The sequence below is a fragment of the Rhipicephalus sanguineus genome, chromosome 9 (assembly GCF_013339695.2).
Source record: "Rhipicephalus sanguineus isolate Rsan-2018 chromosome 9, BIME_Rsan_1.4, whole genome shotgun sequence".
NCBI classification, from domain to species: domain Eukaryota; kingdom Metazoa; phylum Arthropoda; class Arachnida; order Ixodida; family Ixodidae; genus Rhipicephalus; species Rhipicephalus sanguineus.
The window spans coordinates 78,175,195-78,192,416 of NC_051184.2; positions in this window are offsets into that span (position 1 = coordinate 78,175,195).

The window sequence follows — 17,222 nt, forward strand, 5'->3', positions numbered from 1 at the left end:
CCTCTCGAGCGATGGCGGATCTCATCCAGTCATGGCCTCAGATCTTTCACCAGTTTGCACATCTTGAACGGGATAAGGTCATGACGAAGACAGTACAGTACAGTTTGATGGCAGCAGAAACAACAGTCAAAACTAATTAAACTAAGAAAAAAATCGCGCCATATTCACGAAGTCAATGATGATTGAGGAGCTGGCTCGGAGATAATCGGGTAAACCGCGAATGCTCCGTACAGTTCCTCTACTGTCATATAAAGACGCACAACGTTTGTATAGTAGCGATTCTGGTCGGGGTTGTCGAATTACAAGCGGTCGCAGACTTTGGTTCTCTGGCCGAAACGTGTGGTCGAGGAAATCGCGCGTGAAGCGCCCGTCGGCGCCACCAAGTTCCGGTAGCGACCGCTTTCGGCGCTTGGCCGCTGTATCCCGCGCTGTAACTCTTCGAGGTTCTCTTGCCGCCGCTTCCGCTCTTCTTCAGCTTCGCGGGCTTGTATCTCGGCGTCCGCATGATGCTTACGTCTCACTGCGGCCTCGCGAGCGTCACAGGGTGTGGCGTCGAGCCCGCATGCTGCTGCGTTCCGAGCCCTCCGCTCCGCCGCCTTGTGTCTTCTTCTCATGTCGGTAGTATTGAAAACGCACTGCCGGAGTGGAGCGAGCGCCGCATGCTACAGTTGTCTATGCTATATATGGTTTTGCCTGCGTTATTATTCATCATCAAGACTTGTCGTTCGCACGAGGGTGCGTATGCTACAATTGTGGCGTTTTTTTTCGAAATGGGCTAAATCCAGAAACCGAAACTAGCTCAAAATATTGCTCCATTCGCAAGACATTCTCTCAACTTTCCTCTAAAAGAGAGATTGTAACGAAATGAGTCAAATACCAACAGCTACGTGTGCTCACAGATCCCGTTTCAAAACGAAATTGAGCCAAGATCCATGCGCTGTATGGATCGAAATGGGTCAAATCCAGTATGCCGATAGTAGAGCGCTTCGGCGATCACGTGATTCGCGAACGTGGAAGCCTCCGTGTGATTTCCCGCCTAGCCTGACTACTCTGCTGTTTTCTAGGTGTTGCGCAAATTTTTTTTTTTCCCTTTCGGAGCTGGATTATCATGGATTCTGATGGAAGTGAAGAGATTGGCGATAGATCGGTCCCGAGACGTCGACGACATCGTGAACAGAAGCAATGTCGACGCCGACGAAGCAAGAATGTGCCACTGCCGAATTTCAATAAAGTTTTTTCAAGAATACCGCACTGAATTCCATGTCTCAATCGAAATGAGCCAAATCCAAAGTTATCATGCTAATGGTGAAATCGCTGCCTATTTTTTAATTTATTGTGGCCAGAAACTTCCCCTAGCCGACATGTAAAACGTATCATAGAATAGATTTGACAGCGTTGTATTTAGTTTGTATAGCAAATTTTTGCCGTTTTCTCAAATTCTGTTTGGATGGATTTGACCCATTCCGGAAAAAACGCCTCAATTGGCTATGCTATATGTGGTTTTGCCTGCGTAATATCATCATCAAAGTTTCGAAAAACAAGAGGAGAAGACTTCTCTTTTGCGCGAGCTGCACCTGTTGCGGTTACGCTTACAGTTACGCTTACAGCGCGGGAGAAGGAGGAGGAAGGAAATGAAGGAAAGGCAGAGAGGTTAACCGACGCGCGTCCGGTTTGCCCTACGCTGGGGGGCAGGGATGAGGGATTAAAAGAAAGAAAGAAGAGGGAAGAAGGCACTGTCAGGGTACATATGCACCTGTCCATTGAATCCCTACAAGCGGTCGTTTAGCCGCTCGATTTTAAAAAGAGTAGTAATGCCCCAGCTTAAGAACCTGGCGAGCCAGCTCCTAAAAACGTGGTTCCAGATAATTTCAGACCTGCGATCAGTAGAAAGGTAGGTATGAGTGACGTTCCAAGAATGCCGCCGCTGCTGCCAAGTCCTTTGACCTCAGTGAAGCATTTGACCTCAGTCGCTTGCTACCGTCGTTTTAACAGAGAGAGAATTCGAATTACAAAATCAGAAGACCCCATGGTATCCCGCAGAGTATCAGAACACCACCACATTTGTTTAAGAATGTCACTATGAAATATTTATGAGGAATTTCCGAAACGTATCCAAACGTAATGACTAGATGGTAGGCATATACGCCCACTTTTACTGAAAGTGAATACTAGAAGTGAACAATACGGATGTCTGATACCGGCGATACGAATGAAAGTAATGTTTCACTGCAAGGACCAAACAATGAAATATAATAGTGCCACGTGCGTTCCTTATTATCACTTTTGTTGTATTCTGTTTTCGCCCACAAATACGACAGCAACGATCAGCGCAAAACCGCGCCTCATTGTTCGAGAAGCTTCGCGATTATTGTAGATCATTTTGTTAAGATTGCGCGCAGGCCGCGAACAGTCTAGATTATTCCAGAGCTTGCGCGACCACCAGTGATAAGACTGGAATATTCGACGTCACATGTATAAATGCCGACGCACTTCACCACTTGTCAGTTGATCGACGGTCGACGCTCCGTTCGCCGCTATCAGTGTATTGCTGTAGTTGACTTTCAGTTTCCCGGCCACAAGTTCGGCCAAATAAAGAGTTTCATCCCGGACGTGCTGACTGCTGCCTTCGTCGACGTCACGACCACGTGACAATAGCAACAATTAGGAAGGTTGCAGAAAGTTAGCTTAGTCGCTAACTCTTTCAGTAGCCGACCTGGTGTAGCTGAAACAAATCCTGGCTTAAGAAACGCGACTGCTGGAACGAGCGAAGTGACCTTCGGGCTCTATATTGTTTCGAAGCAAACTGTAGGGTGACAATGCCGTACGTACTGAAGCACGAGCCGTCGACTGATCCATGTGGAGAAAGGTCAAGGGTGACCGCGCCCGGCCCGTTAAAGTATGGAGTTCCTGCCGGAGCCTTGTAGCCCCAACCATTTGTGACCTCTAATATGAACTCTGCGCTACGAAGGGCATTCTGCGCCTTTCCTGGCCACCTGAGGCGCACTCGTGAGCTGCCACGAGTCTATTTACTACGCAGATAAAACATGACCATTGCCATTGTTATCGTGCTTGGACTTTTTACGGACCCTCAAGGTGACGACGAGGACAACGGTAAAGATGAACACCTGCTATGTAAAAGATATGTAGATGTAAAAGATGAACACCTGCTACGTAGGCGATGTATATATATTTCCTAATGGTAGTAAAAGCCATGTGCAGGACATCGCGTAAGGTCGACATCACGCGTTGCATGTATAATGAAAATTACGACTTCGCGAAAACTTCCTGCCAATTAAGTGCTCGATGATCGCGCGATGAGCCTCTGATTCGAGCAATGCAGAAGCGAATGTTCAGAGATGAAAGACGCGATGCGGTTGCCGCCTAAAGACAATGTTCCAGGAGGAGGAGGAATAAAAATTTTCAATCAAACATCATACAGAGTCCTTAGGGTGGAGCGAGGAAAAATGCGCGGATTTTTTAGTCCGAGAGTGCTTTATGCCGGGGTCCACCAAGACTGCAGTGACGTATTTCCGCCACGGAAATGGCGTCAAAAAAATGCACACCATCCGATAACAAAGAAAAAAGTTGCGCCAGCTTGAGGACGTTCTCGCCTCGCCACGGTGGTCTAGTGGTTATGGCGCTCGACTGCTGACCCGAAGGTCGCGGGATCGAATCCCGGTCGCGGCGGCTGCATTTTCGATAGAGGCGAAAATGTTTGAGGCCGTGTGCTTAGCTTTAGGCGCACGTTAAAGAACCCCAGGTGGTCGAAATTTCTGGAGCCCTCCACTACGGCGTCTCTCATAATCATCGTGGTTTTGGGACGTTAAACCCGAGATATTATTATTACAACCCACGACCTCTGACGGGTCGTGGGTTCTCCTCCCGCTGCCGGGCACCCTGTTCACTGCGCCACGGTCACACACTCTGCAGGCTTTACAGATGCGCCTTTTATATCTCACACTTTCCTCCACAGCACTCTTGGTCGGCGCGGTGGTGTCGCCCTCTGGGAACGGTAAAGTGAATAGGATCAGTGCAATTTTCTCAACCCGTTAACGCACCACGACGTGGCTACTTTAGCCCAAAACGTCGGCCTCACTCATAGCATCCATTCATACCAAAAAAATTACACACATATCACCGTAAAGGGAACCAGCTGATGGGTCGACTTAAAGTTCCGCAAAGAGCTGCCGCGCTTGAACCACGCGTCTGGGCCATCCATGCCGGGTTGCAGCAGTTGCTTCAACCGTTTCGCTGCCTTCGCCGCCGACTCGCGTTGCCGCGCCGCTTCGATGTTTGTTGCCGGCGTTGACGTTGCGCTTCGGCTGCGCGAGCCCTCGTTACCTCCGTGGATTCTTGTGGGCGGATTTTACAGCGCGCTTCGCCTGTCTCGCTCGAAGTTCGGAGTCGGCTTGCCACCGCTGCCCTTTCGCGGCAGCGGCTTCAGCCTCCTTCTCCGCAGCAGTAGCAGCAGCATTGCTGCCGGTGGCGCTCATCGTGGCGTTGACGGTGGCGTTGCCGGGAGAATGAGCGGAGCGCGCACGGGTCATTTCAATCTAGCGGAGCTGCCGTGGCGCCTCTAGGGGTCTCCTCCGGAAGCTTGGGCCAGCTGTTGCGCATGCGCAGTTGATGTGTGGACGGCGCAGAGAGCTGCTTTCGCATCTAAAATAGCTCTGCAAGTCGCGCCTGCCTCGTCTGGCTGGAATACCGCGTTCTCCACTTACGCTCACCCCGAAAAAAATCACAGCATATCCGCTTGGTGAATGATGATGAGTGGGGCGAAGCGAACTCGCGCTGCAGCACACGGTGATGTCATTGGCGCGAGCGTGGTCCTTCTTGATGGAAGATATTGTGACTAGATTGTTTGAGAACCACATCTGTTGCACACACCGCAACTATGGCCGAAACATCTTATCAAGGAAGTCCCGCTGGAAGCGCGCGTCGGCGCCTTCGGCATAGCCCGCCTGATGCGTTTTGCAGCCACTTCACGTGCTCGCACAGCCTCAGGCTCTGCCTGCCGGTACGCGCGCTTTCTATCCGCTTGACGGTCCTTCACATTTGAAGATCCGATTCGCGCCGCAGCCGTGCAGCTTCGGGCTCGCGGGCTTGAACGCCGGGGTCTTCACGCCGCAGCCGTGCAGCTTGTCGAGCAGCTTCGGCCTCGCGGGCTCGAACGGCGGGGTCTTCGCGCCGCAGCCGTGCAGCTTGTCGAGCAGCTTCGGCCTCGCGGGCTCGAACCGCGGGGTCTTCTCGCCGCAGCCCTGCAGCTTGTCGAGCAGCTTCGGCCTCGCGGGCTCGAACGGCGGGGTCTTCTCGCCGCAGCAGTGCAGCTTGTCGAGCAGCTTCGGCTTCGCGGGCTCGAACGGCGGAATCTGCTTCGCGGCGTTGACGTGCAGCTTCGGCCTCGCGGGCTCTCACTCTCAGGATTCTGTCTGCGAGCGCGCGCTGCCGCCGCCTTCCCTGCCCTTCGTTCCGCAGCTTGTCTTCCATCTGGTGACTCCGAGCTAAAGAGAAAGCGTGCCAAGGGTTTCCTTGTTCTTGTTCACCTGCAACTTTCGCTCACACCCACTGTGGGGGATTGGCCAAGACTTGAGTGGTTTTATAAATGTTATAATACTTTAGAGGGGAGGTTACAGAATAGAAAAAATATAAATTTATACGAAATTTTGACACTTGATCAAATATGAAAACAGATAAATAAATCAATAATAAAATCATGTCCGAATTTTTAAAAATATATACATGTTGACACAGAATAATAATATATAGTTATCTAGTTAACCGATTGGTTTCATTGAGGTAATCCCTCACAGCCACGCAAACCTTCGCATTGGGAACCCTGAAATAGAGGCTCCAAAAGACAAAAGGACAGGCACAGATAAATTCATTCCAATAGCCCGTAAGTCTCTCCAAAAGGGTTTTTCGTGCTGTAGTATGTCGCCTGCAGGTCAGAAAGAAATGATCAATTGTTTCCAGCTCACCACAGAATGCGCACAGTAGAGAAGGTGCCTGATCAGAACAGTGTTGATAGAATATAGTAGAGATGTAGATCCTGTACTGCTGGCTCACACCCACTCAGGGGGATTGGCCAAGAATCGGGTAGCTTAGAAAAAATTATTTAAAAACTAGTAATGAGAATAATTTCCTATTTGTTTACCAAAATATTTTTTACAAGCTACTTTGTGAGAATAATAATTTAAAAAAAGGAAAAAAAAAAGGTGGGTGGAATTAATTTTCACCAAATAAGAAATAATAAATATAGATACGAATCTTGCTGTACTTGCTTCTGGTAACTATGGAACTTTGAACTGTGGTTATTGTTTAAATCTCTTTGACTGTTCTATGAATCCCGCATGGCTCGCATACTTTCCAGCTGCTGTGCCCAAGGGTAAGTGCACTAGAGATAGTAAATTTGAGGTTCTCAACTCTAACCCCATTATGCGTAACTTAGCCTGTCACTCGTCAACGTCGTCTTCTTCTACTGCATACCAGAACGCGAGCTTCTCATGAGCTAGTGGTGGCTACTACAACGCTATAAACGGAGGATGGACAGACCCACGGCATAAAGGAACTTCGCCCCTAAAAATTGCGGCCGGGCTACAGGGGAGACACGACGCGCATTGCGTTTCTCTCCAGTCTGGCCAATGTGTTCAATAACTCTTTAAGATTCGTTGGGATGGCGACCTTAACCTAAGTTCTGCGTCCAAACAGCCATGATTCTGGCTGTCAGACCACTTCTCTGATTACGCTGCACAGTTAACTACTACAGCTACCACAAGTGTTTGTTCAACATGGGTGTTCATCATGCGTGGGACGTTACTCGTCGGGATGAAAACGTTTCACCAAGTGTCAAACGGATGCATCCACGTTAAACGGTGCTATACCTCCAAACACCAATTGACTTTATGCAAGCTCTCTTATATAGAGCTACAGTAACATTCGACTGCTTCTGTAAGGACACGTTTTACTTTCGTGTTATACCGATTACTATGACGAGGGTATCAACTAGAGTATCAACCATGCTTTTGTCGCAAATAATTACGAGTGCCCGCTCCGAGCCAGGTGGTATACGTTTGGAGCAATCATTTCAAGAGTGCATTGTCAACCTTGTATTAACCTTGATTTGTGACATGTGGTTTAAAGAATATGTAGAACCTTGAACGACTTTTATTCTCGGAATTTTAGCTAGTTGTTGCTCGTAATTGCAGTTAAGTGAAAAAAGAAAAAATCTGCTCTAGCCAGCGCACATGGTGGTTTTATGAAATGGCAGATGTACGCAGTGGCTACCAATATTCGGCTCCATTGCTAATATGCCCTGAAAAGTTTCCGTGGCGCCGGCACCGGTCGCGCCACTATTCGCGACTGGCGACGCAAAAGTTATTGGACGACCTATACGCATCGCCACAGAATTCACGTCTGCTCGCGTAGTCGGGGCGAGGAGTTGCGGAGACGCCCCGAGAACATATAGTACACCGCTTTAGAGAACAGAGACTATATATTTGGCTGTAGTACGAAAATAAGGGCAGCGGCGGCGTACTGAACTGCAATAGAGCGAGGCCAGATGGCGCTGAAAGCACTATCATCATCATAGTCAAACGAATTTTTGGTGCTAGTGCGCGCTGGTCGCGCCACTGCGCTTCTTGCTTCTTGTGGTATTTTGCTTTTTGTCCAGGCTACATCACGCGCTCTCGCGTGTAGTGATCGCCAGGCGACCACACTAGCCTCGACTGGCAAAAACAACTTCAGTCAAGTCAGGTTTCCATCGTTTATTGTGAGTGCCCAAGCTGGTACAAACAATGTACACAGTCATGTGCAAGTAAAATAAGCCTTTCGTACACATCGCTGAAAGCTGAAAATATGTGCATATAACTGAACACCAATATCATTGAACGAACTTTACTCTCATTGAGTTGCGGCATCCTAGTTTAATAGCGTATATACAGGACAAGGGTCTTAGCGTGCTCCTAGCTATGTCGCGCTTGCCAGGTTGTGTTGATCTTGAAGTGAGTGCATGGTGTGAAATCGGAAACGACTCGTGCGCTCCGCCGACAGATAGTTGAATCATTGAGAGCAATGTAGTTTTGCTTGACTTGCTACGTACACAATCGCGGATGGGTACAGTTCTGCATCTTTCTCTCCCTGCGATGTCACTTTGAATGCGTTAAAAATAAGCAATATCGCGTTGTGTCGACAGGGTAAGCACGAATTTTAATTCTCGGCCGTGAGCCCATACTATAAGTATTATGTATTTAGGTACTAGGTATGGTATGGTATGATGAAATTTATTCGGGTCCTGAGATCCACCCTTAGGTCGGCGCCGGCGGCTCCCATGTCGGCGCTAGGTGGAAGAAAATGTTTCAGCCTTGCTCTGTTTCTCGTTATAGTTCAGCTGCACAGTTTCTACAGCTAGAATTTCTTGGCGCAAGTTCTTATCGAGCGCCTGATTATGCAGCGAAGATGAATGTTAAAGAAACAGATATAAGGTGGTGCTTGCAGATTCAAGACACTACTGTAAGAAAATAAGCTTTAGGCATGATTGTACATCTTTGCTTATGTTCGCACAGAAGACTACACAACTGCGCAGCCATGAGCACAATCTCTGTATCACATAGACTTCTAGGTAGAACTTGAGCTCTCTGTTGCAAGCAAACACTCACGAAACCAACTAGTGGGGCACGATGTGAACCTGCGCCGATGCGGGGTAAGTAAATGTGATATGGGTGATTCCATATCAAGTGTACAGGGTAAATTTTCAACCATCTCTGATCGGCTGAAATAAATTGAGCTGGTATGTGTGGATGTCAGAAGTAGGTATTGAAGCGTTATATTTCGGGAAAAAATTTGTGTTGCCTAGAGGGCGCTTCAAACTTGGGGCACGGAAGTGAAACTGTGTCGTACATTACAATTTACATAAAATTACTGGTTTTAGCCATTACTACAAAAACAATTTTTTTTCTTAATATCAAGGCGCTGGTGAAGGCTATGATATTTTATCCATTTTTGTTTCAACTTTCATTATTTTAGGCCTTGACGAAAAGTCGCAAGATGCTGCATGTTTAGCCTTTCTTAAAAGAGCACCGATTTTTCCGCGAGTAATATATTCACATTGATGGCTTTGTAGGTTCCTATAGTAAGTGATAAAAATACTGCGGGATCGAAAGAAGAAGAAACATTGCCACAATATTGTGACAAATGTGGGAAAAAGAGCGTTTTGACCCATATTGCGGCTTCATTTTCACAATGTAGCGGTCCAAGTAAAAATATGACTTTTATATCGTTGTGTAGTATGATTTGTGTTAAGACGCACTGGAAATTTGAAAAGAGTAGTTTTATTGCGATAGCAATTATATGCGCAGTCTCGGCAGATTTTTGCCGTCGCCTCTGATAGTGCGGAAAAAGATGCGATTGTTCGGGATACTAGGGGACGGGAAAGGCAGCGGCGGCAGCAAGAAGACCCCGAAGCGATGGAAGGCCTACGCCAACGACGACGTGCCCGTCGATATATAAGAGGTGCGAAGGCTTGGTTTCAGCGCGAGGTTCTGTCTCTGAAGTTTGGACATCGGTGTCACCAAGCTAAGGCCTAGAAACCAGCTAGAAGCAACCAGATTAGTCTTCAGAATCGCCCAGCTACGCTGTTTGAAGCCTTGCGCGGCCTAGTGCAAGCTTAAAAAACATAACCGGACGATTTGCGCATTCATTTTTTCATTGTGAACAAGGCTCCTGTGTGGTAGCCGAAACGTCTTGCTTTTATGTGAATATTCGTGGTCGGTGTCCATTTCAACACGTACCATGGGCTTGAAATATGAATAAAAGAAGACAGGTGACAGCGGGATCATGCTCTTGAAAATCAGGGTAGGGGTAAAAGTGAAAGCTCACGCATGGCTCTTTCGCGTACGTAGCGCACTGTGGCACGTAGCAGAAAAGTACCGTGCCTCCGATAACGTTTACTGAACTTTTCCGTACTCTATAGACTCTAGGGGTCCGCACACATGAAGTGAGAGCAAAACAACGCGGTTCAAATACAAAAAAAAAAACACCGCGAAATTGCGGTTAAAAACCGTATTCAACCGTACCTTTCCCTTCACCAGAGCGAGGTGAGACCACGTGATCCAACCATGCATGTCAGCGACTGCAGCGCCCGCGTCTCCAGTGGTGGGCCTCGCGCCCAATACATACTTGTATATGTAAACATGCCTTATGACGCATGTTGTATCGCTGGGGTAGCTTCTTTACAAGGCGTGGTATGTAGCAATTGCCTTGCCCATTGCACACAGCTGTTTCCTTGTCACTTAAGGCAGGAGGCCATGGCAAAAAAAAATTCTGATTAAAGTGACGGTTTTTATCACGCTAAAGCGAAAGTAGACTCATAATTATGTCAAACTTTTGTCGCACTAAATGTGTAGTTAAAATAGCCTAAACTGACAACGTAGACAAACGAGACCTCTAACCTTTCATCCAGTGTTGCCAGATGCGCCGACTAAACAAGCGAATAATCAACGCAAAAGAAGCCCAAAGAAGCGGCGGCACTCCTGTGAATAGGCCCAAAACAAGCGGAAGTTAAAAAAAATGTTCTCGTTCTTGAAAATTATTTTATGGTGTTAAAAAAATACTAGAAGCACATATGGAAGGCGAAAAAGTTTATTTATATTACTTTTTTGGTTACTGTTTGTTAATTTCACATAATAAAAATAGGCGCTCGAATGACTGAAAACATTGTAGGTTGTTTCTGGCACTTCAGAACCGCACACTATATACGCATATCACATGTTATCGTCACTGGTTTTCAATTCATCTGGGAAATCCATGTCATCCAGTTCCGTGGAACCATACATGTTCTTAGAATTGAACATTTGCATCATCTTTGCGGTTGACTGAAAATCCCGGCAGCAAGCACCTCGAAGTCGAAGGCCGTAGCGAACGTGCAGGAAGGAGCTCAAGATTCCGTTTTTCATCCTTTTCCGCAGGCGTGATTTCAATAAGTTCATGCGCGAGAACACGCGTTCGACGTCGGTGTTGCTTAAGGGCATTGCCAACAACGACAGAGCAAGCTCTGCCAATTCCTTGAAGCAGGCTTCACCGCTCGCGTCCGTGAAATCCGGGACTTCTACCCAAAGAGAAGCGATCTTCTTGTTGCTCACATTTTTCCAAGGAAGGAGGCACAGCTGTCTATATAACAGTCACAACCTGCTTGCGCGTATTAAAACCACCTTTATTACTGTATTGTTTACAATGCTGCCAGTGTATTCGCGGCATTAGAGCAAAATGCGTTGAAGTGTCGTTCACACACCTATACCGTGCACAGGGTCACCGGTTGCACAATGGGTGCTTATACGTGGAGCAGGGGCACGGTGACCAGGCGCCGCGTAAGAGACGCTATTCAACCATAGAAGCCAGCACACAGCTTCTATGGACATTGTTTTTGTTATGTTTTCTGTAGAGTACGTCATTAAAAGTCGCAAAAACATTAACACAACATGCCGTAGACAGTCCATGCGGTCCGCGGCGGTCTCTTCTGCTGGCCTCCACGTTGGCGCGCTGTTGCTCGCGACATTTCAATATTAATTCACCTATTCGTAGCCGCCCGAAACTTGTACTGCAAGTTAAAACAATTCCTCAAGCTACGACAAAAATGCGTGTTTGTGCTCGTAATCTGCCGATGGTAGCCATTGGTATAGATGTAGGAATGTACGTGCGTACGTGAAGTGTCAGTGTTGCCGGTCATCGCCGAGAACTCTTTAACACCGTGAGACCGCATAGATTTTTTGTATCGCCACTTCTAGCTCGCAGCAAGGCTGCAAGCTAGTAGGGGCGATACAAGTGGCCTCTCCTGAGTTCTTCTTCTCGATGCTGTGGCGCCTTTATAAATGTCGCCAGGAGGAAAAGAAGGGCCTAGGAGCGCTAGATGTGTGCTTAGGGGGGGGGGGGGAGTGTATAGTTTGACTCAAGCCCTGTATTTGACGGCAAATACATGTCCGGGCACTAAAATCATAATATTTCCTGAAAAAACGCGTAAGCCCCAAAAAAGACGACAAGCGCATATAAGAATTTCCAAGCGACCAGACAAAAAAGAAGCCCAAATCCGCTTAAACAAGCGGAACTGGCAAATCTGCTTGCATCTGCAATGAGACTACGGCAAACTATAACTGGTATGTTTTTGCACTGATTTCGGGCAAGTTACGAAGATACATGCGAGGCGTGACTAATGTATTACCTTCTTCTATTGCATGGCATGGTTTGTGTACCAACGATAAATTGCGGATGCACTTCTATTGACTCAGCAAATTGCTCCTACGCCAAGACACGCCGCAAGAAACGCACGTTTTTTCGGCTGCAGAGCATGACACGTTGGAAAAAATAATATTCTTACACTAGTCCCTCTGGTTTTCAATAAAGTTCTTTGTATATATGTATGCATTGAAGTGCGTCACCTCCGTGTGACACCCCACAAGGTCATTGGTAAAATTGAAGCAATGGGTTTTTTACTCACCGGTACGTATATTGTTGACTTGAAACGAGTGTCGTTCGGTGAAAGCTTCCGGTCCCTTCGCTCCCCGAAGTCAGTGAATGCACTTCGCGAAACAGAACGAAAGCTAGTGTGTTTGTCGGCCGGCGGCGCCCTCGAAATTTTACAATGAAACGAAACGGCGCGAGACCCCCGAATCACCGCGAACCATGTACCTGCCGTTGCGTGGTGCGTGGCGTCGCCTCTGCCGCCATATTTTGATATGAAGGTTATGATCTCAATAGGTGCTGACCTACGAGTCAATTAGAACAAAGAAAAAATGACGAGATTAGTGACGCGCTACGTGACAAGCAAGACCACTTGGTATAAACAGCAATTTGTTTCATTGACTGTAGCATTCTAGAAAAAAGTAGTCTTCGTTATTTGAAGAATGTTTTGTTTTCAGGTTGGCGCCAAAATGGAGCCATACATATGTGCAACAGCGCGAATGGTGATGCGATCGTTCGCAGAGGTTATCATTCCTCCGCGTATTGAAGCTGGACTCGTCGCGGTGATCTTCTCGCCTCTGCGGTGATCGCTGGAACTTGAGACTTGCTGGGCCTGGTCGCCCTTTATCGGGCGCTTTCTCTTGCGTGCGAAACGGATAACGCCGGCGTGCGCCTCATAGTTTGGCTGTCGGTGCTCTACGAAAACACCACGCCGATGCCCTCCTAAGCAATTCTGTGAAGTTTTCGAAACGAGAGAATTTTTTACAGTGAAAGGTACAACTACATCACCAACACTAAAAGTTAGGCCGGCGGATAGGCCCCCACCTCACCCCGCTGAAACGACGCCGGGCCCTCGTCTGGGACACTGAGACATACCCTTCTCTAGCCCGGTGCGATTGCCGCACATTTTCTCCAACGCAGTACCCGAGTACTGAAATAGGTCAGGCAACTAAGTCGGTGACAGCCTAAGAATAATATAAGCTCCGCCCACAAGGACGCATTGCTCATATTTTGCATGCCTTCGCGCTACAGGAACTAGTTCCTAAACAACAGCCAAATTCACGCATACAACATTATCTTGCAATACTGCATTGATATTGAAATAAAGAAGCTATGCTAGATAAAAAAAATGTAAAGGCACGGAGTTCAGCGTCAGCTTAACAACATATCTTTTCATTAAACCGCACCTCCTGCCGCAGTCATCTCGGAGTCTACGAGATGTAATGTACATCTCAAGGTGATGTTTCTGCGAGGTACCTATTTAGGTATTAAAACAAAGAACGCCCGATTTAACGTAAAATTTAAACTAAAGGATCGTTTTTACCATTTCATAAACAAAACTCGACATTAATCACATTTAATAAGGTCGTTTGTATTTTTTACGAACTTTCGCCGCAGTTTTCTTGACTGGCTGCTGTAACCATGGAACTGTGACTGAAAGCGAAGAATGGCGAGGTGGTCTGAGGTAGCCTTCGTGAAATTCGGCTCTTGCGTTGCCGTAGATATCGCATTTGCATCTCTAGTCGCCGTGCTCGTTATCGTGTTTGAGGCAAACGTCAATGCTTCATTTGACGTCTGTTTCAACGAAATAAAAGCGTGTAACGCACATGGTATTTAACTGTGGGGGTCATTGCATGTGTTGCCGTTACGTTCACGCCAACGAGATGTACCCGTCTAAAGTGGCGTTGACTAAAGCTTTGCGTGGGATTTTTTCTCGCTTCGACAACTGCACTGGTGCTGCCACGACCCCTTAAGCCCGTGAACATTCAATTTCGTTATTAATTTATTTATTATTTACTTATTACTACCTGCATCGCGCCAGTAGGCTTACAGCAGGGGCCCTACTTTTTCTGGAAGAGGGCCCCTACTATTATATATGTATATATGACGTAAATTGTGAAGGGCTGTCTGCCGTTACGAATACAAAATGATATACGCTTCTCAAAAACAGTTTATTCGTGAACATTTCGATCGGATCTTTATCAGGGCAATATTTACGAGGGTACACAGAGCACGTGCATCCTCGAGGAATAAAAAGTAAACGTATAATTGTATACATAGACGACACAATCAGTAAGTACATACATTCATTTCGTCCATTGTGGAGCCCCACCTCTCCGGCTCACCCCTCCTCATTTGTTCATGAGCATAGTGAGGGGGTAAGGCCTCACAAGAAGGGATAAGCGTTTAAAAATGGGTCTACGGACTACAAGATTTCACGAGAGTCTACTGTAGTTTAATATGAACAAATTATCACTGCGTAATACATGCACACAATACAGAAGCAATGCAAAAACGCATGTTAGACAAAGCAAGAATTCCAAATGTGATATCGCGACGTAAGATGCAACCCATTACCAACAAAGTTTTTTTTTCGCTCAATAATATTGTTAGCGGCGTCACTTCAGTTACGTTCATGATCCATGCAATCGAAAGTTCCTGCGTCACAGACCGGTTACCTAGCACGGCGTTTTCATTACAAGGCGTTCGTGCATCGAGCGTGAGATTTACGCGACGGGCACTTCAACCTAGCACATCATTCTGTGCTCGAGGAACTTAATTCCGTTGAGACAACACAACTGCTCAATAGGCGCACGTCAAATAATCACACACGTGTCGGGTGACCACAATTATCTTCTTATAATGCACACACCGCTGCATATTCGACACCCAGATTTATTTTCCGCATTGTGTTGCGCTAACGGGTTATGTTGGTCGATTTCTTTCTCTCACTGTTCGTCCGTACATACGTCACTCATATAGGCGCTGAGCACGGCGCATATCCCAATAGATCACCAAGATTCCCAAGTTGCGAGCTCCAAGTACCACACCACACACACACACACAACACACACACACACACACACACACACACACACACCACACCCACCACACACACACACACCACACACACACACACACACCCACACACACACACACACCCACACCACAACACACACACCACACACACCACACCACCACACACACACACACACACACACCCACACACACACACACACACACAAACCACACACACACACACCACATACACACGGCATGTGCAATGTTAATCGCATGGCTTTTGCGGGCGGTAAAGAATATACAGACGTGCACATTCCGACTTCACTTTCATCTCACTGACAACTGAACGCGACGACAATCGCCAATGTGGCGACCCTAAGGCGATATGCTTGGTGTATCCGAGCGATGGAGGGAACACGCGCCGTTTCCAACTTGACGCTGCCGAAACGACGGAACGCGCTAAAGCGTTGTAAAACACTCCGAGCTGCAGCCGCTTCGGTACACTTGAAACGCGGTACAGTCACAAGCTTCTACAGCATCGAATGACGACCGGCGAGAATGATGCTGTGTACGTGCGGATAACAGTAGGATCAACCTTCTTCTGGAAGAAACAAACACCTCAGGAAATTCGAATTGACGGATCTCGGTCTCGATGCAGCGGTACAGCGGTACCTCGCCTCTCGTCGCGAACGGCGCCATGTTGCATTTTAAAGACGATAGTGTTTCTTGGGTAACTTAAAACGCAGGAATTTTGGTCTGTCTTCCTGTCTGTCTTTCTGTTTGTCGGCACGTCCCTCGATTCAGCCACTCGGCCAAAGTTGAACCACTTGCCCAAGGGCCAGCCATCGTGAACGGCTGACTAGGTTCATACTTGTGTACATTTTGATCAAAAAGCAAACATTACGCATATCTGAGGTGCAACATCACTAGGTAAGTATTAGGTGGTGTGTTTCCTTTTAGAAAATACATAGATACGTAATTCTAGAGACCCTAGTTTCTTAAGCTGCGTTGAAAATGCGACTGCGCCGAAACTTGGCTTCCTCCGTGCCCTCTGCACGAGCTCATTGTTGTGTTGCGGTTTCGGTTCAGTATTGCACTGTACGAATGCCATGGGGCGCCGCTCTGGCATTCCTGCTTTACCCAGGCGACGTGAATATAAAAGTGTGTGGAGAGTACTCGTTGAGTGGGTCGTTTCTTCTGCTTTGGAGCTTCGTGCCAAACCGCGTGTTCGGGCTGGCTGGCGTCCCCGCCGGTAGCGTCCACGCCGGTCTTCGCCTGCTGCTGCGCCCCGGGACTACCAGCCCGCAACAGAGCATTCACGTCTTTCTGTTTGCCTGTCTGTCACCCGATTCAGCCACCCGGCCAAAGTTTACCACTTGCGGAATGCCCAGCCATCTTGAACTGGTACCGCCGTTCATACTTGGGAACATAGTCGATCAAAAAGCAAATGTTACGCATATCTGAGGCGCTACATCAATATATGTATTAGATGGTGTGTTCCTTTACTAGAAAATACATCGATACGTAATTCTAAAGACCGCAGTGTTTCTTAGGCTGCGTGGAAAATGTTAGTATTTCCGGGCTGCGCTGCAAATGCGACGCTATGAGCCAGTGCGGCGATTCAACATAGAGGAGGAGGACACATGTAGTACGGCAGGCAGACGACTACGTCTTTCGGCGACATTTGCAGCGAAGCACGCAGATACGCGGCCAATTTTTCATTGGTACGTCTTAACCGTTACGTCATGGTAAGAGCGGTCGTAGTTGGACGCGCATAATGCAAATGGACAGCGGTACAGTTTAATTTTTATTCTTAGCTTGTCACCGAGAGCGACACCGTCGCCATGTTGTGGGAGTGTGTTGTTATCGCGGCTAAAATTGCTGTAGCGGGACCTCATCAGTCAAGCCCTTGCTGCTGCCGTATCTCAAGAGATTCCGGCTAACGGCTAGGGGACGGGCAATGCCTGACGTAT